This window comes from Calonectris borealis, chromosome W, assembly GCF_964195595.1.
Source record: "Calonectris borealis chromosome W, bCalBor7.hap1.2, whole genome shotgun sequence".
NCBI classification, from domain to species: domain Eukaryota; kingdom Metazoa; phylum Chordata; class Aves; order Procellariiformes; family Procellariidae; genus Calonectris; species Calonectris borealis.
In genome coordinates, this window is record NC_134351.1 from 36,115,703 (window position 1) to 36,133,162 (window position 17,460).

Genomic DNA, 17,460 nt, shown 5'->3' on the forward strand with positions numbered 1-17,460 from the left:
GCAAAAAGAGGAGATTTATTCACTACTTCCCATCAGCAGGCAAATGTCCAACCTCTGCCAGGGAAGCAGAGCCTCAGTATGCATAGCTGTTGCTTCGGAAGACAAACGCCTTAACCGAGAACGTGCTCCCCCTTCCTCCTTCTTTCCCCCAGCTTTTATTGCTGAGCATGATGTCATATGGTATGGAATATCCCTTTGGTCGGTTTGGGTCATCTGTCCCAGCTATGTCCCCTCCCAACCTCTTGCCAACCCCCAGCCTACTGGCCTTTGGGGGTGGGGAGTGGTTGGAGAGAAAGCCTTGATGCTGTACAAGCACTGTTCAGCAGTAGCCAAAACATTGGCGTGTTATCAACACTGTTTTAGCCATAAATGCAAAGCATAGCACTATATGGGCTGCTATGAGGAAAGTTAACTCCATCCCAGACAGACCCAGTACACACATACAAGGACGGGTCCCAGTAATTTTTTACCACTACTGTTTTGGCATGGTTTCTTAAAATATCAGAGGCTTCCAGGGCTGAAGATGCAGCTTCACAATCATCTTCCGAAAGCAAAATGAGACATGCTGGTTCTGGTCAGTCTTTATTTCAATGCTGATCGTGTATATGCACTGGTGGTTTACCAGCACGTATTTTTTATGGCTATTTGTATTTAATTTCTATAGCTTTAAAAATGTATAAATATAAAAAAAAATATACATACATACATATATAGAAGTATATATAAAAGAGTGTATCTATGTATAAATAAATGAAATATATATTTATATGTAATTGTACACCCCTTTTTATATACTTCTAAATATGTACATATTATATATATTGTATATAAATGTATATATTTTTGTATCTGAGCACTTCCTGGTCCCAAGGAGGAGGGCAGCCAATCACAGGGCTGCCTGAGAACATGTGGGTATAACGGTGTCACAAAATGGCCGTCAGCCAATCACAGAACAGTATGATGTTTAACAAAATAGCACCCCCTGCTATAAAATGGTGATGCCCTGTCATAAAATGGCGGCTAAGGCAAAATGGCACCCCCCCTCCCCTGTGTATGTAGGGGAAGGCCCTTCCAGGTCTGATGTACTTCCTGGTAAACCGTGTCCTGGTTCTGGCTGGGACAGAGTTAACTTTTATCCCAGCAGCTTGGGGGGTGTGCTGTGTTTTGGGTTTGGTATGAGAGGAGCGTTGATGGTCCAAGGGGAGACTTTTGGTTTCTCTTTTCGGCCTCCCATGCCCTGCCACTTGCAGGGCAAGCTGGGCCAGGGGAGGGAGCACAGCCAGGCTGGTTGACCCAGCTGGCCAATGGGGTATTCTATACCATGTGACATCATGCTCAGTATAAAAACCAGGGGTGTGGGGGGGCTTGCCCCCGTTCGTGACACGCGGTCGGCGGACGGTGAGCAGTTGCATTGCACATCGCCTGCTTTGTGTATTCTGTTATTGTTGTTGTTCTCATTGTTATTATTACTGTTCTACTTTGTTTTATTTCAATTATTAAACTGTTTTTATCTCAACCCGGGAGCTTTCCTCCTTGTGCCCTCCCAATTCTCTCCCCCATCCCACCGGAGTGTGTGGGGGGGGTGAGCGAGCGGCTGCGTGGGGTTTATTTGCTGGCTGGGTGTCGCAAGTGAGTGGTTTAGAGGCCTCTTAAAGAATCACCATCAAAGAAACTAGCAGAAAGTTATTTTAATAGAGATTTATAAAGGTGCGACCTAATAGAATTCAATGGCAAGGTTCACTCTATTACTTATTACATGGGTGACACATATAAGGGAAAATCATCTAAGGGTTTATATTTCAGGGACAGTCTAGGTTTCATTCACAATTTAGCAACACTTAATTATCAACTAATCATTAACAAACTTTAGTAACGCCTAATCATTAACTATTCAATATTTGCAAAATAGGTTAGTAAGTCTACTACAATCACAACTTAATTACAGATTATGCTTACTATTAGTTCACACACACAGAGAAACATATATATATAAAAAAAATATACAGAAGGTATACCTGTTAAAAATTCCCCTCGATTTCAGTGAAGAAATATTCACGTCGAATGTCTAGGCATTCCCTCTCAACGGGCGAAGGGTTGAGCTTTGAAAGGGACTCACCCAGGACCCAGCGGTCCTCCGAATATCGTAGGCCTGAAAGATCGCAAGCTCTGAGAGGCGTCCCACTCAGAGGGAGATGCTGGGTGCAGCCCGCTGCGGTCCAGGAGAGCTCAAAGGGCCTCACTTAGGACCACCATTTATAGGCTCACAAGATGGTTGGCTTTAGTCATCCATAAATTTCCATCCTGGCCACAGTCCCAGGTGGTAATTACTAAAGAATTCTCAAGGTTTCGGTGTTGTTCTGCTGGACACCCGGGCCAGACAGTAGGAGGATGTTCCCAGCCTCAGCTATGCAGAGTTTCTGATACAGTCAAGGAGCGCTCAACTGCCAGACTCAATACACCAAGGCTGAGGTTTCATGGAAATTTCTGAGATCAACAGGCGGCCCAGATCAACAAGTGGCCCAGGGAAGAAGGGGGGTATGAATGCACCACCACAATCCACCCCGTGACTAAAGTCAATCCATCTTGATCACAGAGTGGCGGTGTGGTCGCCTCTTGCCTCTGTGCCTATAAACAGATCAATGTCATATTCCAATTGTAATTTGAGGGAAATTTTTGGTTGGTATACTTAATTATTAATATACTTAACTATTAAGGTTTTATTAAGTACAATTAAGCAATGTTATATATGCGAGGAGGTTTTGGTATTAGTGCCATTTGTTTAGTTATTTTCCACACTTTAACACATAGAATAATGTTCAACAATAAGCATAGCAGAATAGAAATTAATAAAATTGTTATGGGATGTAAAATCCAATTCAAAGTTCCTGTTGCTGTTGGTGACCATTTAAATAAAACATCCCACCAGTGATGTTCTCCATCCTTCTTCACCTTTTCTAGGACATCATGTATCTTCTCTGCATCATGATGGACCGTAACCAGAGTTCTTTGTCCATTGTTTCGAATCTGGTTTAGCAATTGACTCAGGTCATCATGTTGTAACAGCTTTCGTACTAATGTAAGATTCATTCCAATGGGGGTAGGTAGTAGATCTTGATAAGATGTATAGCTTGATTGTAGCAACTGATGGGTTGTAACAGGAGCTGAATAGTTGAAGTCGCATCCCATAATCTTAGTAAAATTACAAATACAGATATTTGAGTGGTTAGATGTTTCCACAATTATGTTATCTGTAAGTATAGAATCACAAAGCGTTCTCATGCAAACACATGCATTTCCAACATATATAAGTACAGTTTCAGGGGTTTCATCAGGATGTATTTCAAAATTACAAACATTTTGTTCAGTGTGAAGACAAATGTCTTGATCTTTGATGGTATTGCTTTCACAAATAAATCCCTGTTGTTCTCACAAAACACATGCATCAACATCAATAGTTTGCCATTTATTCCCATTTTTTTGGGTCCATACTCTATGTTCTAATGGGTAGAGTACCGTTCCATTGTGATTTAATCCCAGCGCAATGACTGGGTATATGATATATACCGAAGCATTGCGTATTGTCAAAACAAAGGCTGTGACTTTGCTGTCAGTGGAGTCGTACGTAAAATTGACTAGACGCCACCAAGATTGAAATTCTTTTTCAAATTTAGTTGCATTATCCCAAACTACCTTTCGGATTTCAGTGGGCAAGGTGCCCTCATCACCTTCCCTTATAATAGCTGCAACGGTAGATTGTATCCATAATTGAGCCTGGATGCAGCTAAGAGCTAGAGAAATATTATTTTGAATTGTGCCAAATGTATTTGTGATTAGTTGGTGGTCCTTTTCATTAATTCTTTCCCATGTAGGCAATATATTAGCCAAAAGCCACTGGCTCGTTCCTAATGCTGTCAAAGAAGATTGTAATGGGTGTTCTAATTTATGTAAATCACTTGTTGCCGAATTTATTTTGTTTGCTAAAACTTCAGCCAGACTCAATACACCAAGGTCGAGGTTTCATGGAAATTTCTGAGATCAACAGGCGGCCCAGATCAACAAGTGGCCCAGGGAAGAAGGGGGGTATGAATGCACCACCACACTGGGATTAAACCACGACAGTCCTTTTTGGCGCCCAACGTGGGGCAGCGAAGGGTTGAGATAACAACAGATTAACTAGAGCATATTAAGGAATTTATATCTGTTAACATATTAATTTGCTCTGCACCATGCTCTTGTTTTTACTGTACCTGTTAAAGATTGGAGTTGGGTTTTGTAGTCTGCTGTGCTCTGCCGTGATTAATGATGTTTTGCCTGGGAGATTTGTTACTAAAACGCTGGCATTGGCGGTTATTTGGTATTTGGGATTTGTAATGAAGCCGTTACTGTATTTCGGGTACCACCTCATGGAGACTATTAGCAATTATACCTCTTCCTCTGAGAGGTTTTTTATGGAGGAAATAGAGAATGGCACCCTCACTACCTTCCTCTATGATGTCATCTCCTTCGTTAAGATAACTTGTCAGTACCTTGAACATCCCTGGGTAGTTAAGATACATCTATTGGTACTCCTTGGGAATATTGTTTTGCTTTTGTCCAAGGTTAGTAAGCAATTTAAGAATGTCATCCAGAGATCTGCCCCAAGGCTGGATAGTTATGAGTGGCAGGGCGAGTGGGATAGCATGGGCAAATGCCTAGGATGGTGGGCACCCCCAGTGTTTTGGAACTTCACCCCTGAACAAGTGCAGAATCCTGAAAAATTAGTAGAATATTTGGAAAAAGCATGCTGTCACCCTGGCCATTCTAGGGAGACGCAAAACACTGCAATGTGCTGGGGCCTGGCCCACGCCTACTGAGCCCTGTTTAACACCACTCAGAACCCCCAAGGGGAAGAAAAGGTCTCTGCAGCTGATGACAAAGCAACAGGCCCTGTGGCTACCCCACCCCCCATGGCAGGCAGAGCGGCTCCCTCACCCCCCACGGCAGGCATGTCAGCTCCTCCGCCCCCTGCGACAGGGAACCAACCCATGCCGGTATCAGTCGCCCCTATACAAAAAAGAAAATGCACAAGAAAATCAGCTCATTTAGTAAGGGATGAAGATGAACCAGGGTCATCACGAGAACAGGAGGAGGAAGAGGCAGAACCCGTAAATGAGATGGTAACCACCCGATCCCTATCCCTGGCTGAGCTGCGAGATATGCGAAAAGACTTCAGGCGAGCACATTATCACCCGGCTGCTCCGATGCTGGGATAACGGGGCCAGTAACCTGGAATAGGAGTGTAGGGAAGCCAAGCAGCTGGGATCCCTTTCTAGGGAAGGGGGCATTGACAAAGCGCTTGAACAAGGGGCACAAGTCCTCAGCCTCTGGAGGCGACTCCTGTCAGGCGTTAAGGAAAGGTATCCCTTCAAGGAAGATGTTATATGTCACCCAGGCAAGTGGACCACCATGGAGAAAGGTATCCAGTACCTGAGGGAATTAGCCGTGCTGGAAGTGATTTATGATGACCTGAACAACGAGCAGTTATCCAAAGACCCAGATGAGGTCAAATGCACTCGACCCATGTGGCGGAAGTTTGTACGGAGCGCACCAGCGTCACATGCAAACTCATTGGCAATAATGACCTGGAGAGATGGAGAGGAACAAACAGTGGATGAACTGGCTGGCCAACTCCAGCAATATGAAGATAGTCTCTCTTCCTCCCTACAGGCCTGTGTCTCTGCTGTGGAGAAACTGTCTCAGGAGGTCCAGCAACTCAAAGAGGATATGTCCTGCTCCCCACCTGCACGGGCCAATGTCTCAGCCATTAGGAGCAAGCGTCCCTCTGCTCAAGAGAGGAGACATCGTGGGTACACACCCCGGGGCACCCTGTGGTTTTACCTGCGTGACCACGGAGAGGACATGAGGAAGTGGGATGGAAAACCTACCTCAGTCCTACAGGCACGGGTACATGAGTTGCAAGGAAAAACAACCACAAAAGGGGGTTCTTCCAGGAAAACTGCTGCTCCAGTCTCCAGTGAGCAGTTCCGCAGACAGAGTAGAAGGGCTGATTCCACTTCCAACCTGAACAAAGGGACTTCTGACTCATACTTACAAGAAGTGGATAGCGAATATGATGACCAGGACTAGAGGGGCCCTGCCTCCAGCCAGGTGGAGGAAAGGGACAACCGGGCTTACTGGACTGTGTGGATTCAATGGTCTGGCACATCAGACCCATAGGAGTATAAGGCTCTGGTAGACACCGGTGCACAGTGTACCCTGATGCCATCAGGCTATAAAGGGGCAGAACCCATTTGTATTTCTGGAGTGAATGGGGGATCCCAAGAGTTAACTGTGTTGGAGGCCGAAGTAAGTCTAACCGGGAATGAGTGGCAGAAGCACCCCATTGTGACTGGCCCAGATGCCCCGTGCATCCTTGGCATAGACTACCTCAGGAGAGGGTATTTCAAGGACCCAAAAGGGTACCGGTGGGCTTTTGGTATAGCTGCCCTGGAGACGGAGGAAACTAAACAGCTGTCCACCTTGCCCGGTCTCTCGGAGAACCCTTCTGTTGTGGGGTTGCTGAGGGTGGAAGAACAGCAGGTACCAATCGCTACCACAACAGTGCACCGGCGACAAAATCGCACCAACCGAGATTCCCTGATCCCCATCCATGAGTTGATTCGTCGACCGGAGAGCCAAGGAGTGATCAGCAAGACTCGCTCACCCTTTAACAGTCCCATATGGCCAGTGCAAAAGTCCAATGGAGAGTGGAGACTAACAGTAGACTACCGTGGCCTGAACGAAGTCACGCCACCACTGAGTGCTGCCGTGCCGGACATGCTAGAACTCCTATACGAACTGGAGTCAAAGGCAGCCAAGTGGTACGCCACAATGGATATCGCTAATGCATTCTTCTCCATCTCTTTGGCGGCAGAGTGCAGGCCACAGTTTGCTTTCACTTGGAGGGGCGTCCAGTACACCTGGAACCGACTGCCCCAGGGGTGGAAACACAGCCCTACCGTTTGCCATGGACTGATCCACACCGCACTGGAACAGGGTGAGGTTCCGGAACACCTGCAATACATTGATGACATCATCTTATGGGGCAACACAGCAGAAGAATTTTTTGAGAAAGGGGAGAGAATACTCCAAATCCTTCTGAAGGCCGGCTCTGCCATAAAACAAAGTAAGGTCAAGGGACCTGCACAGGAGATCCAGTTTTTAGGAATAAAATGGCAAGATGGACGTCGTCAGATCCCAATGGATGTGATCAAGAAAATAACAGCCATGTCCCCACCATCTAGCAAAAGGGAAACACAAGCTTTCTTAGGCGTTGTGGGCTTTTGGAGAATGCACATTCCAAATTCCAGTCAAATCGTAAAGCTCTCTCTATCAAGTGACCCAGAAGAAGAACAATTTCAAATGGGGCCCTGAGCAACGACAAGCCTTTGTACAAATTAAACAGGAGATAGTTCAGGCAGTACCCCTTGGGCCAGTTTGGGCAGGACAAGATGTAAAGAATGTGCTTTACACGGCAGCCAGGGACAATGGCCCTACCTGGAGCCTCTGGCAGAAAGCACCAGGGGAGACTCGAGGTCGACCCTTAGGGTTCTGGAGTCGGGGATACAGGGGATCCGAGGCCCACTACACTCCAACTGAGAAGGAGATATTGGCAGCATATGAAGGGATTCGAGCTGCTTTGGAAGTGGTTGGTACTGAAGCACAGCTCCTCCTGGCACCCCGACTGCCGGTGCTGGGCTGGATGTTCAAGGGGAGGGTCCCCTCTACACATCATGCAACCGATGCTACGTGGAGTAAGTGGGTCGCACTGATCACACAACGGGCCCGAATAGGAAACCCCAGTCGCCCAGGAATCTTGGAGGTGATCACGAACTGGCCAGAAGGCAAAGATTTTGGAATATCCCCAGAGGAGGAGGAGGTGACGCGTTCTGAAGAGGCCCCACTGTATAACAAACTATCAGAAAACGAGAAGCAATATGCCCTGTTCACTGATGGGTCCTGTTGCCTTGTGGGAAAACATCGGAGGTGGAAGGCTGCTGTATGGAGTCCTATACAACAAGTTGCAGAAACTGCTGAAGGAGAAGGTGAATCGAGCCAGTTTGCAGAGGTGAAAGCCATCCAGCTGGCCTTGGACATTGCTGAACGAGAAAAATGGCCAGTACTTTATCTCTATACTGACTCATGGATGGTGGCAAATGCCCTGTGGGGGTGGTTGCAGCAGTGGAAGCAGAACAACTGGCAGCGCAGAGGTAAACCCATCTGGGCTGCTGCATTGTGGCAAGATATTGCTGCCCGGGTAGAGAACCTGGTTGTAAAAGTATGTCACGTGGATGCTCATGTACCCAAGAGTCAGGCCACTGAAGAACATCAAAACAACCAGCAGGTGGACCAGGCTGCTAAGATTGAAGTGGCTCAGGTGGATCTGGACTGGCAACATAAGGGTGAATTATTTATAGCTTGGTGGGCCCATGATGCCTCAGGCCATCAAGGAAGAGATGCAACATACATATGGGCTCGTGATCGAGGGGTGGACTTGACCATGGACTCTATTGCACAGGTTATCCATGAATGTGAAACATGCGCTGCAATCAAGCAAGCCAAGCGAGTAAAGCCTCTTTGGTATGGAGGACTGAAACGAAGAAGTTCCTGACAAACTCTCTAAGACTCAATTTGGATTTTTAGAAAGCAGGTATTCTTTATTGCAGCGGTGGACGCACAGGGGATCGCTCCACCTAGTGTGCGTGCCAAATCACTTAACCATAGAAGTTATGTACAGTTAGATTATACATATTCATTACATTTCCCAGAATTCATTAACATATGGAAAAGTGTCAGTCTTCACGCATACTTAGTTCTAGCTCCTGGCTTAAGTAGCGTAATTCTCACTAGCACCACCCTCTTATCTCAAGGTACAAGGTTGGCCTCCTTATCTAGAATACTAAGTTTCAAGGCCTTTTTATCTACTATGTGTCAGGTCAGCCTATTCACAAGGTATTCCTAACCATTTGCATCATTTCAACCAAAGAACTGTAAATCTCTTCATTTTTCCTTCCTACTTGATGTTAATCCCTATCAATCCCTCCTTTTCTTTTGAGGGTATATAGTTAAAGCTATATCCCTCAATAAATTTAGCTCCTTTGAGGCTGTAAAAGGAGAACTTCACTGTAGTTCCTCTTTTATTAGTCTTACCCTCTCAGAACTTCGGTTTCCCATTACAGAACAACATTTCCAAAAACACTGTATTATTACATATATGCAAACAAAACCCAATATAACAATCATAAGAATGCCTAACAACTTTTTCACCCATTGACTAAGGTCGGGAATCCATGAAGTTAACCATTTGAATGTTTCCCCTAATCTATATGAAGTGTCATCTTTCTGTATTTCATGGAGTATTTTTGTCTGTTTCCAGATTTCCTCTAGATCAGTAGAAATTCTACCACTTTGATCTACGTATACACAACAGCTTGTGTTTAGCATTGTGCATTCTCCTTCTTGAGAGGTTAACATCATGTCCAAAGCCATTCTATTCTGGAGGCTTATTTCTGCCAATTCAGACACTTCTTCTTGCAAGGCCTTTATAGCATCAGAGGTTTCGTTCCCAATTTTCTCAATCATAGCAGATATGTTTACTATAGCTTTCTCTAATTCACCAACTCCTGACCATGGGAGAAACCATCGTGCAAAAGAATGGAACCCGGTGGGTCTCTCTACTAATGTATGGAGAAGAATTAAGAGGTGGCCTAATGAGTACCAGGTGATTCAAGAACAGAAACAGGTGAAGGGAATTGTGAGCAGACATGTGATCATTGCCGGAAGGAAGATATAAAAGAGGCAATGGAGAGAGAGATGGTAGGCCTGGCTTGTTATGATGAAGGCTGTGCATGTATGCTGCAACAATTGGCGCCTGAACAGGGACTGAAAGAAGATAAACCTGAAGAAAGAAGGTCTTGGAGAAAGAAAATAGAAATATCCGGTGGTGAGTCCCGCTGAACTGCGAAAGCTGTTGAAAAGAAACAGGAAAAAAGCCATTGAAAGGAAATGGGATAGAAACTGTTGGAAGGAAACAGAAAAAAAGCCATTGAAAGGAAATGGGATAAAAGAAAAAAAGCCGTTGAAAGGAAATGGGATAAAAGAAAAAAAGTCGTTGAAAGGAAACGGGATAAAAGAAAAAAAAAAGCTGTTGAAAGGAAATGGGATAAAAGAAAAAAAAAAGCCGTTGAAAGGAAACGGGATAAAAGAAAACAAAGCCGTTGAAAAGAAACGGATACAGAGGTGAGCAGCCGTGGGGAAGTTATATGAACTTTATACATTAGTCATGGGGCAGTCGGCATCTCAGTAGAAGAACTGCAGAAGAGGAAAACTTTGCAATTAGTAGTTCTAGAAGGAATATTGTGTGTATGCAGCTCTGCAGAAGTTGTGTCCTGCGGAGCAGGTGTTGCAAAACGTGACTGATTCAGCAATTCTGGAGGGAAAATCAAGAGAGAAGAGAGATTCATTTGAACTTGCGCCAACGGCGGATGAAGCTTTACAGCGACAGAGGCTAAAGCACCATTTGTTCCCGTCCTCCCCCCCACCAAGAAGATCTGCTGCGGGGATTCGTACCCACACACACACATATCGGTGATGTTCTATAGGAAAGTGAACTGTGTGATGGAGAAAAAGAATTAGAAATGTTAATAAGAAAAAGAATTAGAAATGTTAAGTCTGTGTAAGGAAGTATGCAAATCAATAAAAGAATATGGGTTAAAAATAATTAGATTATGGAGAATAGGAAAAAGAATTAGATTAAGGAGGTACACAAATCAATAAAAGAATATGGGTTATGGAGAATAGGAAAAAGAATTAGAAATGTTAAGTTTGTCTATCATATGAGGTGATTAAGGAGGTACGCAAATCAATAAAAGAATATGGGTCACAGGTTTCATTTGAATATGAACTTGTTCTAGTGAATGTAATGGACAATTTGGTGATTGAGAACAAAAAAGGGGGAGATGTGGAGGAGAATTCTGGAATCGGGAGTTTCGGATAGGACTTTGGCAATGCTACAAAATCATAAACAAAAAAGGGGGAGATGTGGAGAAGAATTAAGAGGTGGCCTAATGAGTACCAGCTGATTCAAGAACAGAAACAGGTGAAGGGAATTGTGAGCAGATGTGATCGTTGCCGGAAGGAAGATATAAAAGAGGCAATGGAGAGAGACAGGGAGAGAGGTGCGATGGAGAGAGAGATGGTAGGGTTGCCCTGTTATGATAAAGGCTGTGCATGTATGCTGCAACACTAATGGGTTATTTTCACTTCTCTTACTTCTTCGAAGATATGTTCTTAGACACATTTTAGATTCTAATTTCTCAATCATAGTAACGTGTGGTATTACTGCTCCCAAAGCGCATATCCCTCACCAATTTGGTGGCAAGACCTTACAGGCCTTGTTTCCACAAATCCAATACTGACCTCTTCCTTCAGGTACCAGCCATTCAAAAGATTCAACAGGTCTTAAACCCCCAACACTTATAGTCTTATTACAATCCGAATAATTTCCAACAAAGTCAGTCTTTGTTAGGCATCTGATTTTGTCCATTCCTCTGGGGGGGTTACACTGTTGTACACAGGTACAATATTTTTGTCCTGGAGTGGGGGTCTCAATTATCCATTCCTGTTCTTTCATTTCCCTACTTACGTTAAAAGAAGTGTTTCTCCACGGAGTGTTCCAAGATATACTAGCTGGTATAGGGATTCCAATTAAGGGAGCTCCCTTCTTTGAATGCTCCAGAAAAAGAGTACAGGCCCAACAGTCTGACTTATTAGCGATCTGGACTATTCTTTGTAACAAGTCTATATATGTAGGTTTCCTTTCCATGGATTCCCTGACCTCTCATGGAGTAATTCTATCCAAAAGTAAAGGAATATCAAGTCTCTTAGTGTTTTCATTCCTTACTCAAAAGCTAATATCAGCGTATAATATGTCAAAGTCCCAAGTGTAATTTACTGCATTCGAGAGAGTTTCAACTTTAATGGTCCTGTCCTCTCAGAAGTCCATTCTCCAGGTGGAGCTTTCTTCACATGAGTATGGTGTATCCAGGGTGTCTGCTCCTTGATCTTGATTGCAGTAAAGGTTGTCAGCAACACCTGGAATGGTCCCTTCCACTTTTCTTCCAATGGTTGACCTGCAAAAACTTTGACATAAACCCAATCCCCTGGCTTAAAAGGGTGAACCGGTTGGTCTAGGCCCCTAGCTCTGGTTCCTAAGACAACTTTTTCTATTTGGCCCAATTGTTTTCCTAGAGCAATCGTATACTGTTGCAAATATCCTTCTCCTAACTGATTCAAATCTTCTCCTCTATATTGCAATTGGTATGGCCTTCCAAACAGAATTTCAAAAGGACTTATGCTTTCCTTAGCTCTCGGTTTTGTTCTGATCCTAAGCAACGAAAGTGGAAGCTCTTGATACCAATATAGATTAGTTTCTTGACAAATTTTAGCTAGTTGTTGTTTTATCAAATGATTCATCTTCTCAACCTGCCCACTTGCTTGGGGTCGATGTGGTGTATGTAACTGCCACTCAATCCCTAGCATTTTACTAAGTTGTTGAACTATTTGTGTGCAAAAGTGAGTACCTCTGATGATATTACTGCTGGTATTCCAAATCGAGTGTCGTGGTTTAATCTGGCAGGCAGCCGAATACCACGCAGCCACTCACTCACTCCCCCCACCCCCTCAGCGGGATGGGGAGAGAATTGGAAGGGTAAGAGTGAGAAAAACTCGTGGGTTGAGATAAAGACAGTTTAACAGAACAGAACAGGGAAAATAATAATAATAATAATGATAGAATGTACAAAATGAGTGATGCACAATGCAATTGCTCACCGCCCGCGCTGACCGATAACCAAGTAGCAATCGGTACTTCCTGGATCACGCCTACCATTCATATACTGAGCATGATGTCACATGGTATGGAATACCCCATTAGCCAGCTGGGCTGGCTGTCCTGATTATGTTCCCTCCCACCTTGTGTACCTAGCTCAGTCAGTAGGCACGGGAGCTGTCCTTGGACTAGGAGGGTACCTAGCAACAACTGAAAACATCAGTGTGTTATCAACATTCTCCTCATACTAAATCCAAAAGAAATTTAACGCTATCCCAGCCGAAACCAGGACAGTATCCACCCCTTATTCCATACCATTTACGTCGTGCTTAGGTCACACATTTTTCAATACATTTCAATTAATCACCACTATCTTTCCTTTTATATATACATATATATATACACACACACAGATATCATTCCCTTAGTCTATGGACTATCCCTTTAAAATGTCCATTGAGTTCATTTAGTCCATGACTTTGGGCTCCATCTGTCATAACAGTCTTTCAGGGCCGGAGAGATGGTGTGTGTTGTTGGGCTGTTGCATCCTGAAGCCAGTTCTCATTTCGGTATTGCTGCGCTCGTCCAGTTCTATCATCATTGCACTTTGCTCGGTTTCATCGGAGTTAGTTCATTCTTCACTAATCTCGGTGATTTTCACTGCTATACCATTGATAGCAACCATAGAAATAATGATATACAATATCACATAACAATTGACATCAAAAAATTCAGTTCATTGGCTATTTTCACCCAGAATCAAATCCCCTTGAGGTACACACTGGACTTCCCCATCCTTTCGCATCACCCACCAAGTGTACCCAGGTCCTTGAGCAAAAGCAATCCCACGAATGGGTTTTCCCTTGCCAGAGGCAGGAGTAACCCAGACTGTCTTCCCCAGCATATTTCTTATGTGCACTTTATCTCCATCTACAGTACGTAAGAGTCTTGACTGGGCAGGGCCAGCTCGATTAACAGATCCCCTGGTATTGACTAACCAGGTGGCTTTTGCTAAATGTGTGTCCCAATGCTTGAATGTCCCACCACCCATTGCCCTCAGCGTAGTCTTTAGCAGTCCGTTGTATCGTTTGATTTTCCCGGAGGCTGGTGCATGGTAAGGGATGTGACAGACCCACTCAATGCCATGCTCTTTGGCCCAGGTGCCTATGAGGGTGTTTCGGAAATGAGTCCCGTTGTCTGACTCAATTCTTTCTGGGGTGCCATGTCGCCATAGGACTTGCTTTTCAAGGCCCAGGATGGTGTTCCGGGCAGTGGCATGGGGCACAGGGTATGTTTCCAGCCATCCGGTGGTTGCTTCCACCATGGTGAGCACATAGCGCTTGCCTTGGCGGGTTTGTGGGAGTGTGATATAATCAATCTGCCAGGCCTCTCCATATTTGTATTTCAACCATCGTCCTCCATACCAAAGAGGCCTTACTCGTTTGGCTTGCTTGATTGCAGCGCGTGTTTCACATTCATGGATAACCTGTGCAATAGCGTCCATGGTCAAGTCCACGCCTTGATCACGAGCCCATCTATATGTTGCATCTCTTCCTTGATGGCCTGAGGCATCATGGGCCCACCAAGCTATAAATAATTCACCCTTATGTTGCCAGTCCAGATCCACCTGAGCCACTTCAATCTTAGCAGCCTGGTCCACCTGCTGGTTGTTTTGATGTTCTTCACTGGCCCGACTCTTGGGTACGTGAGCATCTACGTGACGTACTTTTACAACCAGGTTCTCTGCCCGGGCAGCAATATCTTGCCACAATACAGCAGCCCAGATGGGTTGACCTCTGCACTGCCAGTTGTTCTGCTTCCACTGCTGCAACCACCCCCACAGGGCATTTGCCACCATCCATGAGTCAGTATAGAGATAAAGTACTGGCCATTTTTCTCGTTCAGCAATGTCCAAGGCCAGCTGGATGGCTTTCACCTCTGCAAACGGGCTCGATTCACCTTCTCCTTCAGCAGTTTCTGCAACTTGGCGTATAGGACTCCATATAGCAGCTTTCCACCTCCGATGCTTTCCCACAAGGCGACAGGACCCATCAGTGAGACAGAGCATATTGCTTCTCATTTTCTGGTAGTTTATTATACAGTGGGGCCTCTTCAGCACGTGTCACCTCCTCCTCTGGGGATATTCCAAAATCTTTGCCTTCTGGCCAGTTCATGATCACTATGTTAGCCGAAACCAGGACATTGAGGTATAATTTCATTCAGCAATACTCGGATGACTTCTCGAGCTTTATTTGTTCTGCAAGGGAAAGCTTCTGGCCAACCTGAGAATGTGTCTGTTAACACTAACAAGTACCGATACCCTCCTTTTCTTGGGAGTTCGGAAAAGTCTATTTGCCATTGTCGCCCTGGGATTTTACCCTTTCCAATTGTCCCTACCTGTACCCTATTGGTTGTATTAGGATTGTTTTTGAAACAAATTTCACACTGCTGCGTTACTTGTTTTACCACAGTATACAAATTGCGACCTACTATTCTTTTGTTTAGATCCTTGTACAAAGCATTTGCTCCCCAATGAGTTTTGCTGTGCTCATCTAAAATTAATTTCCACAATATTCTGGAGGGTAGTATAATACGTTCATCTGGTGTATATACCCATCTGTCATCTTTTTCTTTCCCTCCTAAGTCGTCAATCAAATTCCTATCTTCCTTTGAATATCTTTCAGAGCCTAAATTTAATTTTAATACTTGAAATTTACCATCTGGAATCAAAGCCAATGCCTCAACTTCTGTCTTTTCTGCAGCTTGTCTGGCCTCATGATCTGCCAATTTATTTCCAATTTCCTGTTCAGTGTTACCTTTTTGGTGTCCTTCGCAATACATAATAGCCACTTTCTCTGGCAATTTTACAGCTTCTAGGAGTTGTAAAATTTCTTTTGCATGTTTTATCTGTTTTCCTTGGGCTGTAAGCAATCCTCGTTCTTTCCAAATGGCTCCGTGGGCATGTACCACTCCAAAGGCATATTTAGAATCAGTCCATATATTAATTTTCTTCCCTTTTGACAATTCTAGGGCTCGAGTCAAAGCGATTATTTTGGCCTTCTGTGCAGATGTCCCAACAGGAAAAGATTTAGCCTCTATCACCTTATGGGTGGTAGTCACGGCATACCCAGCCTTACGTTCTCCTTGCTTCACAAAGCTGCTCCTGTCTGTGAACCATGAGTCCTCAGCATCCTCCAGTGGTTCTTCTTTCAGGTCCGGTCGACTTGAATAGACAGCTTCCATTGTCTCTAAATAGTCATGCATCACAGTTTCTGAGGTTTCTCCACTGAGGAAAGATGCTGGGTTTACAATATTAGTAGTCTGTATATTAACGTCATCCTGCTCTACCAAAATAGCTTGGTATTTCAAAAATCGAGAAGGAGAAAGCCAGTGACTCCCTTTTTGTTCTAATACTGCTGAAACTGTATGGGAGACCAATACCGTTATTTTCTGACCCATAGTAAACTTGCGAGCTTCCTGAATGTTGAGGACGACCGCTGCCACTGCTCGCAGGCATCCGGGCCATCCTTTACTCACTTCATCTAATTGTTTGGAGAAGTATGCAACCGCTCTCTTGTAGGGTCCTAATCGTTGAGCAAGCACTCCCAGCGCTATGCCCTGTCTTTCATGAGAAAACAGCCAAAAGGGTTTTGAAATATCTGGGAGGCCTAAAGCCGGGGTTCTCATAAGTTCCATTTTTAACTGTTGAAATGCTCTCTTTGCTTCCCCCGTCCAAACTAGTTCTAACGGATTTTCTTTCAATAGTTCATACAGTGGTTTCACTAAAAGTCCATAATTATATAACCATAATCACACCAACCTGTCATTCCAAGAAAGGTTCTGAGTTCTTTTACCGTCCTGGGTTCTGGTGTGCGGCAAATAGCTTCTTTTCGTTCCGCTCCGAGTTCTCTTTGTCCTCCTGAGATTTCAAGTCCAAGATATGTCACTTGTGGTTGTATCAGCTGAGCTTTCTGTTGAGAGACTCGATATCCACGTAATCCCAAAAAGTTAAGCAAACTTACAGTCCATTGCACACATTCTTCTTCTGTTTCTGTAGCAATTAAAAGATCATCTACATATTGTAACAGAGTGCCATCTTGTGATGGGGGATTCCAAGTTTCAATTTCTCGTGCTAATTGATTACCAAAGATAGTAGGACTATTCTTGAATCCTTGGGGTAACACTGTGCAGGTTAATTGGGTTTTTCTCCCTGTATCAGGATTTTCCCACTCAAATGCAAATAATTTTTGGCTTTCTTTTGCCAAAGCCAGACAGAAAAAGGCATCCTTTAAATCCAGTATGGTAAACCATATCTGACTATTCTTTAATTTAGTTAGCAATGTATAAGGATTTGCTACCACAGGATGCAAGTCTTCTACAATTTTGTTTATTGCTCTCAAATCTTGAACCAATCTGTAACTTTTGCCATCCAGCTTTTTCACAGGTAAAATAGGAGTATTATACTTTGACTCACATTCCACAAGTAGTCCGAATTGCAAGAAATTGTCAATTATTTCTTTGATTCCCGTTCGATCTTCTAGCCTCAATGGATACTGTTTAATTCTAACTGGGCCAGCCCCTGGCTTTAATTC

At 44.2% G+C, this 17,460-nt stretch overlaps 1 long non-coding RNA gene across 1 annotated transcript; it reads right to left on the reverse strand.

Annotated features, from left to right (window-relative positions):
- Window positions 1–11,974: 11,974 nt before the first annotated feature.
- On the reverse strand, window positions 11,975–16,776 carry LOC142074800 (uncharacterized). The gene is made up of 3 exons (XR_012670709.1): window positions 16,689–16,776; window positions 16,006–16,091; window positions 11,975–12,179 (listed from the first exon to the last, which is right to left on the reverse strand). It is a non-coding gene; the product is annotated as an uncharacterized LOC142074800 (long non-coding RNA).
- Between the last annotated feature and the right edge of the window lie 684 nt (window positions 16,777–17,460).